This window comes from Bos indicus x Bos taurus, chromosome 9, assembly GCF_003369695.1.
Source record: "Bos indicus x Bos taurus breed Angus x Brahman F1 hybrid chromosome 9, Bos_hybrid_MaternalHap_v2.0, whole genome shotgun sequence".
Lineage (NCBI taxonomy): Eukaryota > Metazoa > Chordata > Mammalia > Artiodactyla > Bovidae > Bos > Bos indicus x Bos taurus.
Window position 1 is genome coordinate 53,831,853 of NC_040084.1, and position 18,644 is coordinate 53,850,496.

Here is an 18,644-nt window from a genome sequence, read left to right on the forward strand (position 1 = left end):
TGATACATATTTGCTGATCAATCTAAGATAAGCAAGAATCTAAATATTTGCTTGATGCATACAGAAAACAAGGAAAGGTAAATGTCAAAGATTTATATATGCTATCTTAAGTTTCCACATTCCTGTATTTTATTCTTTTTTTCTGGTATGTAGTATGTATTCTGTAGAGATAAAATCTGGTTTATAGGTTATATTTAAACTTTATACTCATAAGTCATATGAAAAGTCACACTAAATTTTTTACATTGATTGATCCCAAATTGATTATTTGTGAAATGTGAGAATAGCTTTTGGTTTGAGAGTACCATCATAATTATTTCTTTTTTCCTATCATTCTAAAACCTCCAAATGTTCCCAAACTCCTACACAACTCTGCCACAGTTAAGTGATTTTCTACACTTCTTTGGAATAAAATTTGCTCTCCTCTGAATTTAAAAAGCATTGGGATAGCATCCAAGGGCTGTGAAGAAAATATTTCTAAGCATGACATCAATCTTTCAGCATCTGTAGACCACTTAATGGATACTCAGCAGGCAAAAAGACTGTCAATTTTAGATACATGAAGATGCTTATCACAATTAAAAGACAAAGGTAAACTATAATAGAACATAATACAATTATAACTGCAATAAGGGTGATGCCATTCATTTCTATCTCAAGGATAAATATGTTCTAGAGCATTTCATTTCTTAGTATTAGATCTAAACTTTCAATTATATCTATTAAGATTTACAACAAGCATTCAGAGGCCCTGTTAGATAGTTTTGAATACTGAGATCCAACCTCCTGTGTTTCATCCAATATTAAGTCAACATAACATGCTCAAAACTAAAAGGTTAAATGATTCAACTCACTCAACTGTTAGGAGGTTTGCTCCTGCTGCTAAGTCGATTCAGTCGTGTCCGACTCTGTGCGACCCCATAGACGGCAGCCCACCAGGCTCTGCCATCCCTGGGATTCTCCAGGCAAGAACACTGGAGTGGGTTGCCATTTCCTTCTCCAATGCATGAAAGTGAAAAGTGAAAGGGAAGTCGCTCAGTCTTGCATGACTCCCAATGACCCCATGGACCACAGCCTACCAGGCTCCTCCATCCATGGGATTCTCCAGGCAAGAGAACTGGAGTGGGGTGCCATTGCCCTCTCCAGTTAGGATGTCAAGGTTAAGAAAATGAACTTTCTAAATTACTCTTTTATGGTACTTTAGTCTGAAATAATTTCTTTATGATTTAATGCAGCATATGGATTTCATTTTTAAATATGCCCAATAAAATACCATCAATATAATTCTCAGGTGATAAAGATATAAAGAGGATAGGAGACAAAGGAAAGCATCAAGTTTTAGGGAAAAGTTGATCTACAAGTGATCAGGTCTTTTGCATGATTTTCTTTTGGTCTTGTAAAGGGATCCTGTTATCTTCATCTTAGAAAAGTCATTTTTCTAGCAATAAGTAATTGGTTCTGGCTATGCTAGATACTGAATATATCATTAAGATGTCCTGCTTGAGCAAGTCGCCAGAAATCACAGAGACGGCAATACTAGCCATAGGAAGAAATGTTTGTTCCATCTCTCTCATTTCAAAAGAACTTCTCCCTTCAACAAACAGTATACTGCAGAAGAGGAAAACCAGGGTTTTAAATTTACTGTGCATATCTTTACACAATATATATAATGCCCTTAATTTTATTATACTCCCTATGTTCATTATTACCATTATTACTGATGTTGAACTATGCTGCTGCTAAGTTGCTTCAGTCGTGTCTGACTCTGTGCGACCCCATAGACGGCAGGCCACCAGGCTCCCCCATCCCTGGGATTCTCCAGGCAAGAACACTGGAGTGGGTTGCCATTTCCTCTTCCAATGCATGAAAGTGAAAAGTGAAAGTGAAGTCGCTCAGTCGTGTCCGACTCTTAGCTACCCCATGGACTTCAGTCCACCAGGCTCCTCCATCCATGGGATTTTCCAGGCAAGAGTACTGGAGTGGGGTGCCATTGTTGAACTACAGTCAGGATTAATTAGGTTGGTTGGTCAACTGGTCTTTGGCCCAAAGCAGTTTAAGTATTGGCATTAATGCATAACCTCTGGCATTTGCTTATTAGCACCCTTCCCTGGGGCACAATAACTTGTACTTATTCATCTTATTTATTTCTAATCCCAGTAAAATTTTGTCTGAGGCTCCAATATTTCTCCAAAGAATAATAAGTAGGAACTAAAGACTTATCTTTTCTCTACTAGTGCATGCTTTTGGTGAACAAAATGCCCCTCATGTATATCAACCATATATCTACTAACAATCTATTATACTACCCACTTCCGAGCTTTCACGTAAGTGCAGAGAAAACTATCAGCTAGCAAACTCAGACAATGAGAGTTTCTCTTCAACACTGTCTGCAATTTATGATATGTGATATTCAATAAAGTCATTTGATAAAGAAATTTTACCAATAATTTGTCCTGCTTTCTTTCCAAGAAACATGTAAGTTCTTAATTTTGCAACTAGTTTTATAAACGCCTCAGCAATTGTGTGATTTGTCTTTTTTTGCAAATGCCATGAAATGTAAATCTGTCATGTGGCTATTGATGAGGTTTCATAATAGACCATGCACTAGAGACTAGAGACAAAATGAATTGCAGTTGTCCAATACAGCAGAATTTAGATTATTCATTGAAAATTAATTAAAATTTCTGGAAACATTAATAAACAATATAAAAAATTAAGATGTACATATAAGAGCAGGGTAGTATATGTAATGGTTATATACCTTTTTTTTTTTTTTAAATCAGCCTCTGATTGTTCTAATTCTAGTTTTGTGTAGACTTTTATAAAATTATTCAACTGAATTAATCTTCAGTGACTTTACTTGATATGTCTGTTCAGTTGTGTCTGACTCTTTGCAACCCTATGGACCCTAGCTGGCCAGCCCATGGAATTCTTCAGGCAAGGATACTGGAGTCGGTCGCCACGCCTTCCTCCGGGGGATCTTCCTCACCCAGGGGACTGAACACTGAGTATCCTATGTCTCCTACGTTGGCAGATGGGTTCTTTATGACTAGAGCCACGTGGGTAGCCCACTCTATTTGATAAAACAGAGTTAATGCTGGTACGGGTCTCACAGAATTTTTGTAATTAAAATACAATGCTCTTAACACTGTGATTATTACATAGTTGCCATTCAACAATTGGTATCCACAGTTGGGAACTAGAGGAAAAATATTTGAAAGACACAGAGCTTTGTAAAAGCATAGAAGCATTGTTAACAATGTTCTTGAACGAGTAATTGATTAAAATTATGTCCAATGGAGAACAGAATACTATATAATGCTAATACATCATAATACAAGTCTATTGGATATAGAAAACATCCAAGATACAGTAAAAAGACAAAAGAAATTTAAACTCTATGTTATAATCCTATCAAAAGAATCTATTAGCTCTATCTATGGACAAAAATATCTTTAAAATCTAGACCAAGATATTAACTTTGTTCTCTTTATTTTTCTACTAACTACATTTTTAGAATGAACATATGTTAATTTTATAATGAGAAAAATACTCTATTTTAAACATATTTTTCTTTCTATCATTTACATCTCTTTATTTTTCTCTTGTAACTCTCTCCGAAACTTATGTGTCTGATATTTTTAAACTTGACAATCTCATATTTTGTGGTCCTTCTCTACTTAGAAGTTGTGAAAAAGAAAGTACTTAAACATATTAGCCTGAAATCATATAAAAAAATTACTCCTATTTAGTTCAACTATCAAGTTTTTACAGTAAAAATTTAAGTGAAACTATTACTATCCACACTGGACCAAAACTTACAAAAAATAATATCTCTTCAAAGATCAAAGATAAAAATTTATTTTTTCCTTGTTGTTATATATCCCTTGTTCCCTTGTTGCTCAGTTGTGTCTGACTCTTTGTGATCCCATTGACTACAGGATGCCAGACTCCCCTGTCCTTCACTATCTCCTGGAGTTTGCTCAGATTCATGTCCACTGAGTCGGTGAGATTACTAATTTTGCAAATAATATTAACAGCGTATATAAACTATACAAACATACAAAATCAGGTAAAACAAAACAGAATCTTAGGTCAGTCTATAAATTAATATTTTGTATTCCTTCCTGTAGAGATGTAGAACAGTTAAAAGTTGTTGAAAAGTTATTACCCGTGAGGCACTACGTATGAATTATACAATTTAATTCTGTTAACTGCCTAAAGATACAGGGGTAGATTAATCATCATTTCATAGATAGGATGTCTAGCCTCATGTGGTTAAATAACTATCCAGGTTTCCTCAATCAGCAAGTTGCAGAGTTGAGGTCTGAGCCCTACTAATCTGCTTTAATCATTTCCTAAGTGAATTTTAAGGAATGTTTGTATTATTTAAAAAAAATCAACCAACTGCTCAAGTGTTTGCAGTGATTTCATTTTTTTCCTTTTCTAGGTTTCACTTTATCCAGTACTCTTCTTATAGCCACTTTCATAGTTATTTAAGCAAAGTGTCACAGAGTAAAGGTAGTATTTAAAGCAAAGGATTGGCTTCTCTATATAGGAAAAACTTCTTAAGAGTTCTTCTTCTTCAGGGCTAGTTTTGGGGGGGTCAATGGCATTTAAAGTTTATGACTGTGACCCATAATAAGATGTACATTTGATATCAGTACTCAGTATATGCATATATACACACCCCAACACAAACACAAATGGTCCATACTATCCATCAGTTCAGTTCAGTTCAGTTGCTCAGTTGTGTCCGACTCTTTGTGATCCCATGGACTGCAGCATGCCAGGCTTCCCTGTCCATCACCATCCCCTAGAGCTTGCTCAACTCATTTCCATCAAGTGATGCCATCCACCCATCTCATCCTCTGTCATCCCCTTCTTCTCCTGCCTTCAGTCTTTCTCAGCATCAGGGTCTTTTCAAATGAGTCAGTTATTTGCATCAGATGGCCAAAGTATTGAGGCTTCAGCTTCAGCATCAGTCCTTCCAATGAATATTTAGGACTGATTTCCTTTAGGATGGACTGGTTGTATCTCCTTGCTGTCCAAGGGACTCTCAAGAGTCTTCTCCAACACCACAGTTCAAAAGCATCAATTCTTTGGCACTCAGCTTTCTTTATGGTCCAACTCTCATATCCATACATGACTCATATCTATACATGACTATCAGAAAAACCATAGCTTTGACCAGACAAACCTTTGTCAGTAAAGTAATGTCTCTGCTTTTTAATATGCTGTCTAGGTTTGCCATAGCTTTTCTTCCAAGGAGCAAGTATCTTAATTTCATAAATATGCAAGAATATTAATAAAAAGAAAAATGCTTGGAACCAAAGAGAATTACATGGGTTTTTTTTTTTGCACATGTGCTTTTCATTGTGGAATAAGAGTTTGCCAACAGAGTTTTGCTCAGGGTGATGTTTCACAACATTTTTAAGAGAACTTTTAAGGTCCGATACATGCTTCTTACATTTTAGCACAAATTCTATTAAAGTATCTCAAAACACGTTATAAAGTATTTCCTTTCATCAAAAGTATGTCCAAATCACTCAAAACAGAAGATAACAAAACAAGTTTGACTAAGCATAAATGACCAGCAAAAGTCGTGATAAGCCCTCCATCACCCCTCCCCATTCTCTAGTCCAGGAATAATTTTCAGCTTTTTTGAGAAGATATTGAAGATATTCTCCCACATTATGTGTCTTCTACATTTTAATTCATCTTCCTGTAGTATGTGAACAATGGTTCTGCTGTGGATTGTATACATACACACAACAAATACAGGTGACATGCAGCTGAAATCAGAGAACACATTCTATTTGAGGCAAAGGAACTGACATTTTGCTCATTTTCAGAAACAGATTATAAATGCTTGTTAGGAAAAGAATAAGCAGATATGTAAGACCTTGAAACACTATTTTTTGTCTAATTCTCTTGAATGATGTTGAATATTTACAAAAAATGTATAATGAAGAGGAAAAGAATTCCCATCCCAAGCAAATTATTAAAGCTTGTAGAAAAATATGTGACAAAAATATAACATAAAACAAAAGACCTTCATCTTTCTTCAAATATCAAGAGATACAAATGCTAGGGTGGAGAAACACAGTGAATTATAGGGAATTTGGGGATTTTGCAGGGAGGAAGGAAGGAAACACAATTGATAGATGGCATCATTTGCTTTGCTCCATTTCATGCTGAGAAACAGGCAAATCTCCAGCATTTCAGAGGCTTGCTCAGAAGAGAAATGGAGACTATGATAACCTCTTCATAAGACTATGGTGATAGTCAAAAATAATTTAGTGACATGTTTTTAGGCAATTAACAAATTTTAGATCACCAACCCTTTCTTAATTTCTCTCCATATAAGAGGAAATGGTTACTTTCTTGGGAACTGGAGAGAAAATTTCCCCTATGTTATAGGGTAGAGTAAAAAGATGATTTCTTTTGGTTTCTGTGGTATCTGAAAAATAATAGGAAATTTTTTCTCAATATTGATTTCTTTGGGGGGATTTGTGGGAGTGACTCCCAGAAGACTCAGGGAATGAATTTGTGGAAACTAGGATTCCCTGATGCATCTGAGGTTAGAAAACAACCACATACTTGTGTTGAAGGTCAGCAGGCAATAGAATGTGAAGCTGTATTGATTGATTTTTTCCCTCAGAGGTGGGAATCTGGAGCAAGTGCCTGATTTCTTCTTTTGGTTAAAGAATTATAATTAAGCTCAACAATGATCTAAAACAAAGGTGTGTGTGTGCATTTGGGGGAGTGTAACATCACCATCAAATTCAGACATCATCACCAAATTCAGACTTAAATTGAGGAAAGTACGGAAAACCACTAGACCATTCAGGTATGACCTAAATCAAATCCCTTATGATTACACAGTGGAAGTGACAAATAGATTCAAGAGGTTAGATCTGATAGAGTGCTTGAAGAACTATGAACGGAGGTTGTATAGGAGGTGGTAATCAAAACCGTCCTCAAGGAAAACAAATGCAAAAGGCAAAATGGTTGTCTGAGGAGGCCTTACAAATAGCTGAGAAAAGAAGAGAAGCCAAAGGCAAAGAAGAAAAGGAAAGATACATCCATCTGAATGTAGAGTTCCAAAGAATAGCAAAGAGAGATAAGAAAGTCTTTCTCAGTGATCAATGCAAAGAAATAGAGGAAACAATAGAATGGGAAAGACTAGAGATCTCTTCAAGAAGATTAGATACCAAGGAAACATTTCATGCAAAGATGGGCACAAGAAAGGACAGACTAACAGAAGCAGAAGATATTAAGAAGAGGTGGCAAGAATACACAGAACTATACAAAAAAGACCTTAATGAGTCAAAACCACAATGGCATGGTCACTCACCTAGAGCCAGACGTTCTGGAATGTAAAGTCAATGGGCCTTAGGAAGCATCACTACAAAAAAAGCTAGTGGAGGTAATGGTATTCCAGTTGAGCTATTTCTAATCCTGAAAGATGATGCTGTGAAATGCTGCACTCAATATGCCAGCAAATTTGGAAAACTCAGCAGTGGCCACGGGATTGGAAAAGGTCAGTTTTCATGCCAATCTCAAACAAAGGCAATACCAAAGAATGTTCAAACTACCACACAATTGCACTTATCTCACATGCTAGCAAGGTAATGATCAAAATTCTCCAAGCTAGACATTCAACATTATGTGAACCAAGAAATTCCAGATGTCCAAACTGGATTTAGAAATGGCAGAGGAAGCAGAAATCAAATTGTCAACATCCGTTGGATCATAGAAAAAGTGAGAGAATTCCAGAAAAATACCTACTTCTGCTTTATTGACTACTCCAAAGCCTTTGACTATGGACCATAACAAACTGTGGAAAATTCTTAAAGAAATGGGAATACTAGACCACCTAATCTGCCTCCTGAGAAATCTGTACACAGGTCAAGAAGCAACAGTTAAAACTGGACATGGAACAACAGACTGGTTCCAAATTGGGAAAGGAGTACTTCAAGGCCACTTCAAATATAAATAGGGAAGAAGAAGGAAAGGAAAAGAAGTTGAAAATGAGGAAAATGAAGCCACCCTTTTTCTGTTATTGTTCATTTATCTTTTTTAGATTCCACATGTATGGGATAATATAGAGTACATGTCTTTCTCTGCCTGACTGATTTCAGTAAACATCATACCCTATAGGTTCATCCATGTTGTTGAAAATGGCACAATTTAATCCTTTTTTATTCCTGAAACCATTTATTGGTTTAGTGATACTTAGATTGCTTCCATATTTTGGCTATTGTAAATAGTGTTACTGTGAACATTGGGTGCATGAATCTTTTATTTTTTAAGCCACAGTGTTATCTGTACAATTCTGGATAGCTGAATTTTGGGAAATAGTCATTCATGGTATGTTATCTTCATTTTCTGGTCATTTGGCTTCATACAAATTGTTGGTTGGCAACTGAAGCAATATAAAATTTAAACTGGAAAAGGAGCAAAATATAGAGCTTGTAGTGACATTTTGAATAGAAAGAAACTAGAAATTCATGGGGAGAAGGCAATGGCAACCCACTTCGTACTCTTGCCTGGAAAATCCCATGGACGGAGGAGCCTGGTGGGCTGCAGTCCATGCGGTCGCTAAGAGTCGGACACGACTGAGCGACTTCACTTTCACTTTTCACTTTCCTGCATTGGAGAAGGAAATGGCAACCCACTCCAGTGTTCTTGCCTGGAGAATCCCAGGGACGGGGGAGCCTGGTGGGCTGCTGTTTATGGGGTCGCACAGAGTTGGACATGACTGAAGTGACTTAGCAGCAGCAGCAGCAGGAACGCATGGAAAGAAATGTTAGCAACTCATTTATTGAAGATTTCACATAAGGTCTTCCCTGGTGGCTCAGATGGTAAAAAATCTGCCTGCAATGTGGGAGAAAAGTGAAAGTCAAGTAGCTCAGTTGTTTCCAACTGTTTGCAGCTGCATGGACTGTAGCCTACAGAGGTCCATGGGATTTTCCAGGCAAAAATACCAGAGTGGGTTGCCATTTACTTCTCCAGGGGATCTTCCCCCCGACCCAGGGATGGAACCCGTGTCTCCTGCATTGTAGGCAGACGCGTTACCCTCTGAGCCACCAAGGAAGCCCCACAATGTGGGAAACCTGGGATCAGTTCCTGGGTTGGGAAGATCCCCTGCAAAAGGGAATAGCTACCCACTCCAGCATTCCAACCTGGAGAATTCCAATGGACTGTATAGTCCATGGGGTTGCCAAGAGTTGGACATGACTGAGCGACTTTCACTTTCACTTTTCATGTAAGTTAGGCACTGGGCTTTGTATTAATGTCTGTCATTTCATATAATTCTCAAATCAACACAGTGAAGTTGGTACTATTATTGACTCAGTTTTACAAGCAAGGATAACCACTCTGATGTACTGATTCCCTGAATAGAGTCAGGGTAAAAAAAGATTAAATTATGAGGAACTTCTAAATCAGTGAGTCCAAAGTGGCTGGAGAGTAACACACGTAAAGATTGTATTATCAAGGGAGAAAAAAGACAAAGTTCCAAGGGCTCCTCTGACACTGCACAAGAGACAGCTTTAGAATGAGTCAGAAAGATAACACCTGTTTTATCCTTATACTAAGTTTGAAAACTTGCTCCTGGTGGCTCAGCAGTAAAGAATCTGCCTGCAATTTAGGAGACACCAGAGATGTGGGTTCAATCTCTGGGTCAGGAAGATCCCCTAGAGGAGGAAATGGCAACCCAATCCAGGATTTTTGCCTGAAGAATCCCACGGACATAGGAGCCCGATGGGTTACAGTTCACAGGGTCGCACAGAGTCAGACACAACTGAACAACTAAACAACAACAATTCAAATTGTGTAGAAGAAAAAAATGAGTGCATTGCCTGAATGGTTTCTGTATCCTTTAAGGAGGAGTATGTAAAGGCAGGTTGAATAATAATAATTTTAGCAATAATAGAAGTGTTTGAAAGTTTCATTCATGCTCGTTACTTGCAGTGAATCTACCAGGACACCTCCATTTCTGACTTTTGAGAGGCATTTTCATAACAGAAATTTATTATTTTGCAGGAAATTCATTTCACAAAATTAAACCCTTGTCTAATATAATTTTTGCAAATATATCTCACAAGTTTTCGAATAAAAATGTTTTGTTTATAGTATCTGTTTTGTTACCCTAAATTTTTGATACTTATATAGCTGAGTCAGTTACTTTTAAAATATATTAAATTTGTCCCAAGTAGTCCTTTACAATTATGGAAAGAAAAAGTAGTTTCTAAAAAGAGAAATTATTACCTCTCAGGCTAAATAATAACCTGAAACTTCATAAAATGTGTTTTATGAATTATTATTTAGGTTAATAACCCTTGACCTTTAGATCTAAATTCCTTGATCAGTTATTTAACATTATTATAGATGGTTGTTCTTTTCCCTTTTAGTCATCAATTAATATTTTGCATTGTCTGCCTAATCATGCTCTAATAAACCCTACAAGAAAATTAAAGAATGCAGAAATGGCATTGTCTCTGCTCCATGGAATTTATTTAAATCAAATAAGTATGTTTATAATATCAAATGACAAGAGTTCAAGGTGTAGCTTGAAATTATGAACACTTTTATAGAGACCATATTCATTCTCCTAGTTGGAAGCAGGGGCAGAGAATATTTTGCTTTCAAATGCCTCAAAGTCTGATAAGTCACTGCATATAATTGATAATTTTCAATGTCTCCCATCCCCAGCAGAGCATAAGGGGTGGCATAAATATGTTTCTGTTTCACTGAGTAACCATTTTTCAAGTTTCAGAACCTTAGCAGCCTTTGCTCTGAAAGTCTCTACCCCAACAATATACTTCTCCTTCCCTTAAGTTAGCAATCAATTCAGCTTTGTGGTTTTTTGTTTAAGGTATTGAAGATGATTTTCATTTTTTTTAGCAGCTGAATACCCTGGAAGTTAACAACTTGTGTAACAATTTTGGAAAGAATATGTGCAGTCATATTCTTTGCCTTGATAGTTTAATTTCTAGGAATTTGCCCAAATAGACACTCTGCATAATCTTATACAGTTTTGCATTTAGTCCTTTTAACAATTCTACAATATAAACCCTATTTTTATTTCCATTTTTTCACTTGATGAAAGGAAGCTAGGAAGATTTAGAACCATTTCCATAGCCACATATCTAGTATAGTCTGAATATTTAGAGACTTGCTCTTAAGCCAGAATTCTACTTCCTCTGTTAGAGAGAAAGACTCAAGATGAAGACAAAAATGTTTGATAAATATAGGTATTTGAAGTAACACCACCAACCCCCAAATATATGAGAAAAGAGCTAAGTAAATACTCATTATTAGGACATATAAAATAATGACTATGTTAAAATGTTTATTATCTGGTATTGAAACAAAATCAAAGCACAATGATAATTATACTACATAAAGTTGTCATACATATGGATTAGAAATGAAACAGACAAAAGGCTATGTGAATTTCTAGGGTGGTTGGATTCTGAGTATAATACATTTTTTTGAGCTTTTAAATATTGCTTTAATGTTTGTATAATAACAAAATTAAGGGCTTCCCTGGTGGCTCAGTGGTAAAGAATTTGCCAGCCAATGCAGAAGACACAGGTTTGATCCCTGGGTTGGGAAGATCCCTGGAGAAGAAAATGGCAACCTACTCCAGTATTCTTGCCTGGGAAATACCATGGACAAAGGAGCCTGGCGGGCTACAGTTCATGGGGTCAGAAAGAGTCAGACATGACTTGGTGACCAAACAACAACAAAAGTAATATAGATATAAATAGCAATCTCTGCATTTGACGTTTCTAATCAATTATTCCATGCTCTATAAAAAATTTTAATGTACCAAGTGAGAATTCTAGGGATTACATAAACTTCTGATTATTTGGTGTTCTGAATTTCTACACTGGAGCTTTTCCAATTCTACAATAAATGTTCCTTTATCTCTCACTGCTTTGACCTGGATATGGCACTCATCTCTTAATTTCCCCCTAAACTTTCAAACAAGATATGGTTGACAGGTAGTTCTGAAATTTTAGATGGAGTGGTATTTTTTCACAGCAGTATAAACAAGTTAATGTTGAATTAATACTACTTTCCTAAAATTCTTCTAGCTGTCTAGCACATTGCTTATTTTCTGTTCCTTGAAGACTTACTTATAAGTTCTCCTCATTTTATCATGTAAGACAATTTTCCATCTTCAACCTCAACTCTGAGCATAATGATATGTGATGTTGTGCACCCATAAAACCAAAGGGGCATATTCCAGATTTTACCCCTTAGCAGCATAGAGATTTACTGTGAGATAGATTATGACATTCCAAACATAAGAAAGGAGAAATCATTATATTTGTTTTGGGGGGTTTAAATGACATTAATTTAAAGTCTCAAATTTTTAATTAATATCCTACTGTGCTTTGATTACAAATGTGCTCAATGGCATTTTATTTAGAAATTCAAAGCTTCAAATATTTTAAAGTATCTGTTATTCAACAGAAAGTATAATAGGAAGGCTTAGTACAAAAGAGACAGATCTTACAAAAAGGAATCCTTTGAATAACCTCCTAAACAACAATAACAACAACAAAAAAAATGAAATAAGACTTTTACTATGGTTGAAGGGATTTCGATTAGAAGAAAGAAAATAGTGATAGCTGTTAGCATTCAAATATGGCAGAGAGATAGATTTGGGAATCTTCTTTCAATGGATTTTTATGCATTGTAACAGATATCAAATGAGAGTTAAGCATAGGATGAATCAGATTGAGTTTTGCATTTTTCTTCTCTACCTACTATACTATTATTTGAGGGTATAAAACATGTTTTCTATTGGTGTATCTTCCTTTATTACTTATCATCCTTTCATATTCAAGAAGCTTTTCAAATAGTCTAATAAGTATTTTCAAATTACCTAATAAAATAAGTTCCCTTAGAAGTCTGCATTGTGATCACAAAGCAATAGGAAGTCTGATTTATTGATAAGTGAGAGTATGCTATAAATTTTCTTCATTTTAAAACTGCCTATAGATGATGAGATCATTCCTGCTTAGAGAAATTGCAGCAGACAGGGATAATAATGCAAGTACTAAAGAAAAGGATCACAATGTCTAAGGATATATGCTTTGCTTTATAAAGTAAATGTATTTCTTCTTAAATACTATGTGGAAATCTAATGAAACTGTACCAGAGATGATTGTTATCCAAGAAAAGACATGATAAGTGTTTTTGTGAGATAATCATTTTATAATTTAAAAAAAAATCATTACTCAGTTTATGCATTTTGTGAAGCTTTTTGATTCTCATCTTAGATTTCCTTGATGTGAAAGCACACTGTATCTAATATAACATAAGTAATGTAGCAAGAATTATTTCCAATCTAGTAGCTTAGGTCAGATTTTGAAGTTCAACAGAAAGATATTTCATATGTGAGACTTTTGGCTTTGTGTGTGCGCTAAGTCACTTCAGTTGTGTCCAACTGTTTGCAACCCTATGGACTGTAGCCTGTCAGACTCCTCTGTCCATGTGATTTTTCAGGCAAGAATATTGGAGTGGGCTGCCATACGCTCCTCCAGGGAATCTTCTCGTCCCAGGGATCGAATCCACATTTCTGACATCTCCTGCGTTGGCAGGTGGGTTCTTTACCACTAGTACCATCTGGTTAATATTTTCTTAATGAAATAAAATTCACTATAATGTCACTTATAGAAAAGAGCTCAGTCATCTCTGGAATTTAAAAAGCAAGAACATACTCTGACCAATAAGAATATTTCCATACAGTGTGGACTTTACAAAGTGGTACAAAAGCCAAAGGGTTAATTTAAGGAAGGGGTGATTGTAGACGCTCAATCCTTACAAGCTGTCCACCTCTAGGCAAATCACTTATCCTCTCAGAGAGCTCTTTCTTTCCTTATTTAGAAGGAGTGCAGAATTTCCTACTTTACAAGCTTACTGCAAAGCTGATGTGTATAAAGAAAACTTTATAAAGCTCTTAAAAAAGTGTAAGAAAATTTGGGCCTCATAATATTATTATTGTGTCACATAAAGTCCATAAGTCCTTAATTATCCTAATTTTAAAATGGCATTAGAGTTATTTTGGCCACTTACTGGTTTATTTGGTATCTGAACACCCAGCCATTTATGTAATTAAAACTAATGTCTATATGACTAGCAAGATAATATTGCCAAGAATATAGAACCAAACGGCCATAAAAGAATTAAAACTTTGAATGATTTTAAAATTAAATTAAAACTTTGAATCATAACTTTGGTTCAAATGGTGTGAATTGTTAAAAATGCAAATATATGTAAAGAGTTCTTAAAATTCTTAAATTTTAAACCATGATTGAACATTTTATGGCAAATAGAGAATAGAGGTTCTTAATAACTTGGAGTAAATGGAGAAAAATGGAAAAATATAATTACACTGAGGTAGAAAGATGAGATTACACATAAGAAGACACTTCCTAAAGTAGGAAGTAATCAATCCTCCTGTATCTCTATCTGGCAAACACTCATCTGTTTCGTGTCTTTATCTTTTCTGGAATTTCATACGTATGGAAACATATAACATTCAGTCATTTGTGTCACCCTTCTCTCACTTACAAAATACATTAAATATTCATCCATGATAGTGCATGAATCAATCATTCTTTCCTTTTCACCACTTTGCCAACAAAGGTTCATATAGTCAAAGCTATGGTTTTTTTCAGTAGACATGTATGGATGTGAGAGCCGGACCATAAAGAAGGCTGAGTGCCAAAGGCTGATGCCTTTGAATTATGGTGCTAGAGAAGACTCTTGAAACTCCCTTGGACTGCAAGGAGATCAAACCAGTCAGTTCTAAAGGAAACCAGTCCTGAATATTCATTGGAAGGACTGATCCTGAATATTCATTGAAAGGACTGATGCTGAAACTAAAGCTCCAATACCTTGGCCACTTATGCAAAGAGCCGACTCATTGGAAAAGACCCTGATGTTGGGAAAGATTGAAGGCAAAAGGAGAAGAGGTAGGCAGAGGATGACATGGTTGGATAGCATCACCAACTCAATGGACATGAATTTGAGCAAACTCTAGGAGAGAGTGAAGGACAGGGAAGCCTAGCGTGCTACAGTCCATGGAGTTGCAAAGAGTCAGACACACCTTAGTGACTAAACAACAAGTATTCTATTTATAGGTGTACTACAGTTTGTGTATTCAATCACCAGTTGAAAAATATTTTCATTATTTTGACATATTGGCAATTACAGATAAACTTGCTATAAATATTTATATATAGGTTTTTGTGTGAAACTATTTTTTTTTTCAAATCACAATTTTATTTTCTAGAGAGTATGACAGTATTCTTAGAAGATTCCAGAGAATTTTAAAAAATGCAGAGCTCAATGAGGTTGGATAAAAATAAACATGCAGAAAATAAATTATTTTTTTAATCTGTAATTCATTTAGAAAATATAACTTTATTTTTTTTTTCTAATTTTATTTTATTTTTAAACTTTACATAATTGTATTAGTTTTGCCAAATATCAAAATGAATCCGCCACAGGTATGGGGAACACATGTATACCTGTGGTGGAAAATATAACTTTAAAATATTCTCCATAGCCATAAAATCTTTAAGTATCCTAGCAAGAAACCTGACAAGTTTTAAATTCACTTGGGTAAATACCGAAGAGTGAGAATGCTGAATCATATGGTAAGTGCATGTTTAATTTTAAAACAAAATGACAAAGAGGTTTCCAAAGTGCAGGACCATTTTGAATTTCCTTCAATGATAAATTAAAATCACTGTGGTTCTGCATACTCATCAGCATTTCATGTTGTCAGATTTTTTTTTTAATGTATCCTTTTAAAAGCTCTCTAGTGGTAGCTCATCATGGTTTTAATTTGTAGCTTCCTAATGACTAAAGATGTTAAACATCTTCCCATATACTTATTGTTTTTACATATATTTTCTTTTTAAAATTCAGATCTTTTATGAATTTTTAAATTTTTATATTAATTTTTAAGAATTCTTTATATACTTTGGGTACAATTTCTTTATCAGATATGTCATCTACATGTCTGAAGCTTATACTTTCATTATTTTAACAGTGTCTTTCACAGAACAATTTAAAATATATATATATATATATATATATATATTTTGCTTTTGGTTCACATTTTAATTAAGAAGGGTTGTGATCAGATAATGCCTTTAGTGACAAGAGTATGTACACTGAAGCAAATAAAAAGTGAACAAATTCCAATGTATTACAGTTTGAAGGTTTATACATTGTATATTTTATTACCCATAATTTCTCATAAATAGCTGGTTCTATAAAATTTATTTTAAGTTAGAAGTATAGGATCAGATAACTTCTCATTAAGGTTTTTGAAGTTCTATGCTCCTTTGATGTGCTGAGGTTTGCCTACAAAATCCATTAGGTAGCAGAATTACACCATTAAACCAGTTCTCTGGAAAAGTTGTCCAATATGGCAGCTACTAGCCACAGAGGACTGCCAAGTACATAAAATGTGACCAATGTGACTGAAGCCATGGCTTTTATTTTGATGATTTTATTTATTTTTTAAATGAATTAAATCGTATTGCAGTACAATTGCTTTACAGCGTTGTGTTAGCTTCTACTGTATAGCAAACTGAATCACCCATACATGTGCACATTTCCCTCCCCTTTTGGACTTCCCTCCCATTTAGGACACCACAGTGCATTAAGTAGAGTTCCTTGTGCTATACAATATGTTCCCATACATTGCCTATTTTATACATAGTATCAATAGTATATATGTTTAGGTTTAAAAACTGATGTTCAATTTAGTTATTGAAAAAAAACTTTATGTATGGGACAACTTGGCTTTGTGAATCTTTATCAACTATAAATTTTATTAAATCAAAATATAGATCAAGTATACCCAGTAAAAATTTAGTATCAAAATTGAGATGTACTATAAGCACACATTGGATTTGAAAGACAATATTAAAACAAGAATGCTAAAAGGACCATTAATATTTTTTACATTCATCATATGTTAAAAAGACTGTATTTTGAATATATAAGGTTAAATACAATATATTACTAACACCCATGTTACCAGCTTCTTTTTACTTGAAATGTGACCTCTAGAAAAATGAAATCACATGTGTCTCACATTACATTTTCTTCAGAAAGCACTGCTTTAGAACCACATATTGTGTATTAAAGTGGTATTTTGTGTCAAAAAGCATTCAGTGTTCTGAAATGACATGCTAACAGTCTGCCCACTGCTACCTCCAGCTCCCACAAAATACCAGCAGGCAGCTCCAGCTCCCTGCCTTCTTGAAGCAGGATCGAGAGTCAGTAAGTTCCAAGTCACTTTTGATAGATTTTATAACCTCAGGGTCTCCAACAAGGAAAGGACTAGAAGAAAGCAGAGTAAGGCTTAACTTGGGCCTTGTAGGTCTCACAGTGTCAGGTGCTGTCAAGGAACAGCATCTCCTGATGCTCTAAACATGCCATAAATTGGGCAGCACTTCTGATTACTGAGGGACTCCAGTTCATGGCTTACTTTCTTCTGAGGAAAAAGAGGTAGGACTGCCTCCTCTACTTTCCACTGCCATGGGTTAGCACTTTCTCTTAGTACTTCTCAACTCACAAACAAGGAATACAACCCCAGCCTTCCACCTTTCTCCTTACTTTTCAGCATTATGAAGCTAATAGTAAGAGGTTTCCTTAGAGTATAAATTATTTTTATTCTTTTTATTTAGCTTATCAATAAAATCGTGTGCATACATATACACACATATATGTGTATGTATGCATACACACACACAAACACACACATGTGTACATGAATGATTTAGTGGTATAGGTATTATCTTGCCAAAACTGAAACCAGTTTTCAAAAATATAACTAATGTAGAAAGAAGTTGACCTGACTTTGAAATATTATGCATTATAATTTTTAAAAGATATTTCAAGAAATTATAATATCTTAGAATAAAATTTCACAGGTATAATATTTAAAGTTTTTTTTTAAAAAAATAAAGAACAGTATAGAAATCTTAAAGATATTAAGTATAATAGTTATAAAAATACAACTAAACATCATGGGTATATTATTCTACCTCATATGACATAACTATGTTAAGTGTTAACTTTGATATAATGTTAAGTCCAACATCTCTTCATATAAGATAAACTTCTGAAACTATTCTTTACTTAAGATGAATTTTAGTTTGTAAACTTTTAAACAATCTAAGTTACCAATAAGTTCCAATTGAACACATTTCTCTCAGAATCCAGCCAGCTTGGGAAAGTAAATACATACTTACACTGTAGAGAACATATCATGGGAAGCACATAGACAGTTGTTAAGCTATTCCACTTGATGATAAAATTCTTGAATTATTACATTCTAAACCTGTTGGGACAGAGAGAGAAAAAATGAGCTAAATATGCTGGGTTTACTATATATGTAGCTAAATAACCAAAGAGAACAAAAAGAAATAATATACCTTATAATCATAAACATAGATCTTTATGTATTATTGTGTCACTTTCCTATATTATGATTTTTTTTCATTTTTAGGCAAATGTTATTGGATTATTTAAGTCATGTCAATATATAGGCAGACCTCAGAGAAATTGCAGGTTAGGTCTCAGAATAC

General features: G+C 34.8%; 1 protein-coding gene across 1 annotated transcript in view; it reads right to left on the minus strand.

Moving 5' to 3' along the window:
- FUT9 (fucosyltransferase 9) overlaps positions 1 to 18,644 on the minus strand; it is a 235,857-nt gene that overhangs the window by 100,248 nt on the left and 116,965 nt on the right. The window contains exon 2 of the mRNA XM_027551376.1: positions 18,309 to 18,397. The gene's annotated coding sequence lies outside the window, so the exon portion shown is untranslated. The remainder of the gene's footprint in view (positions 1 to 18,308; positions 18,398 to 18,644) is intronic.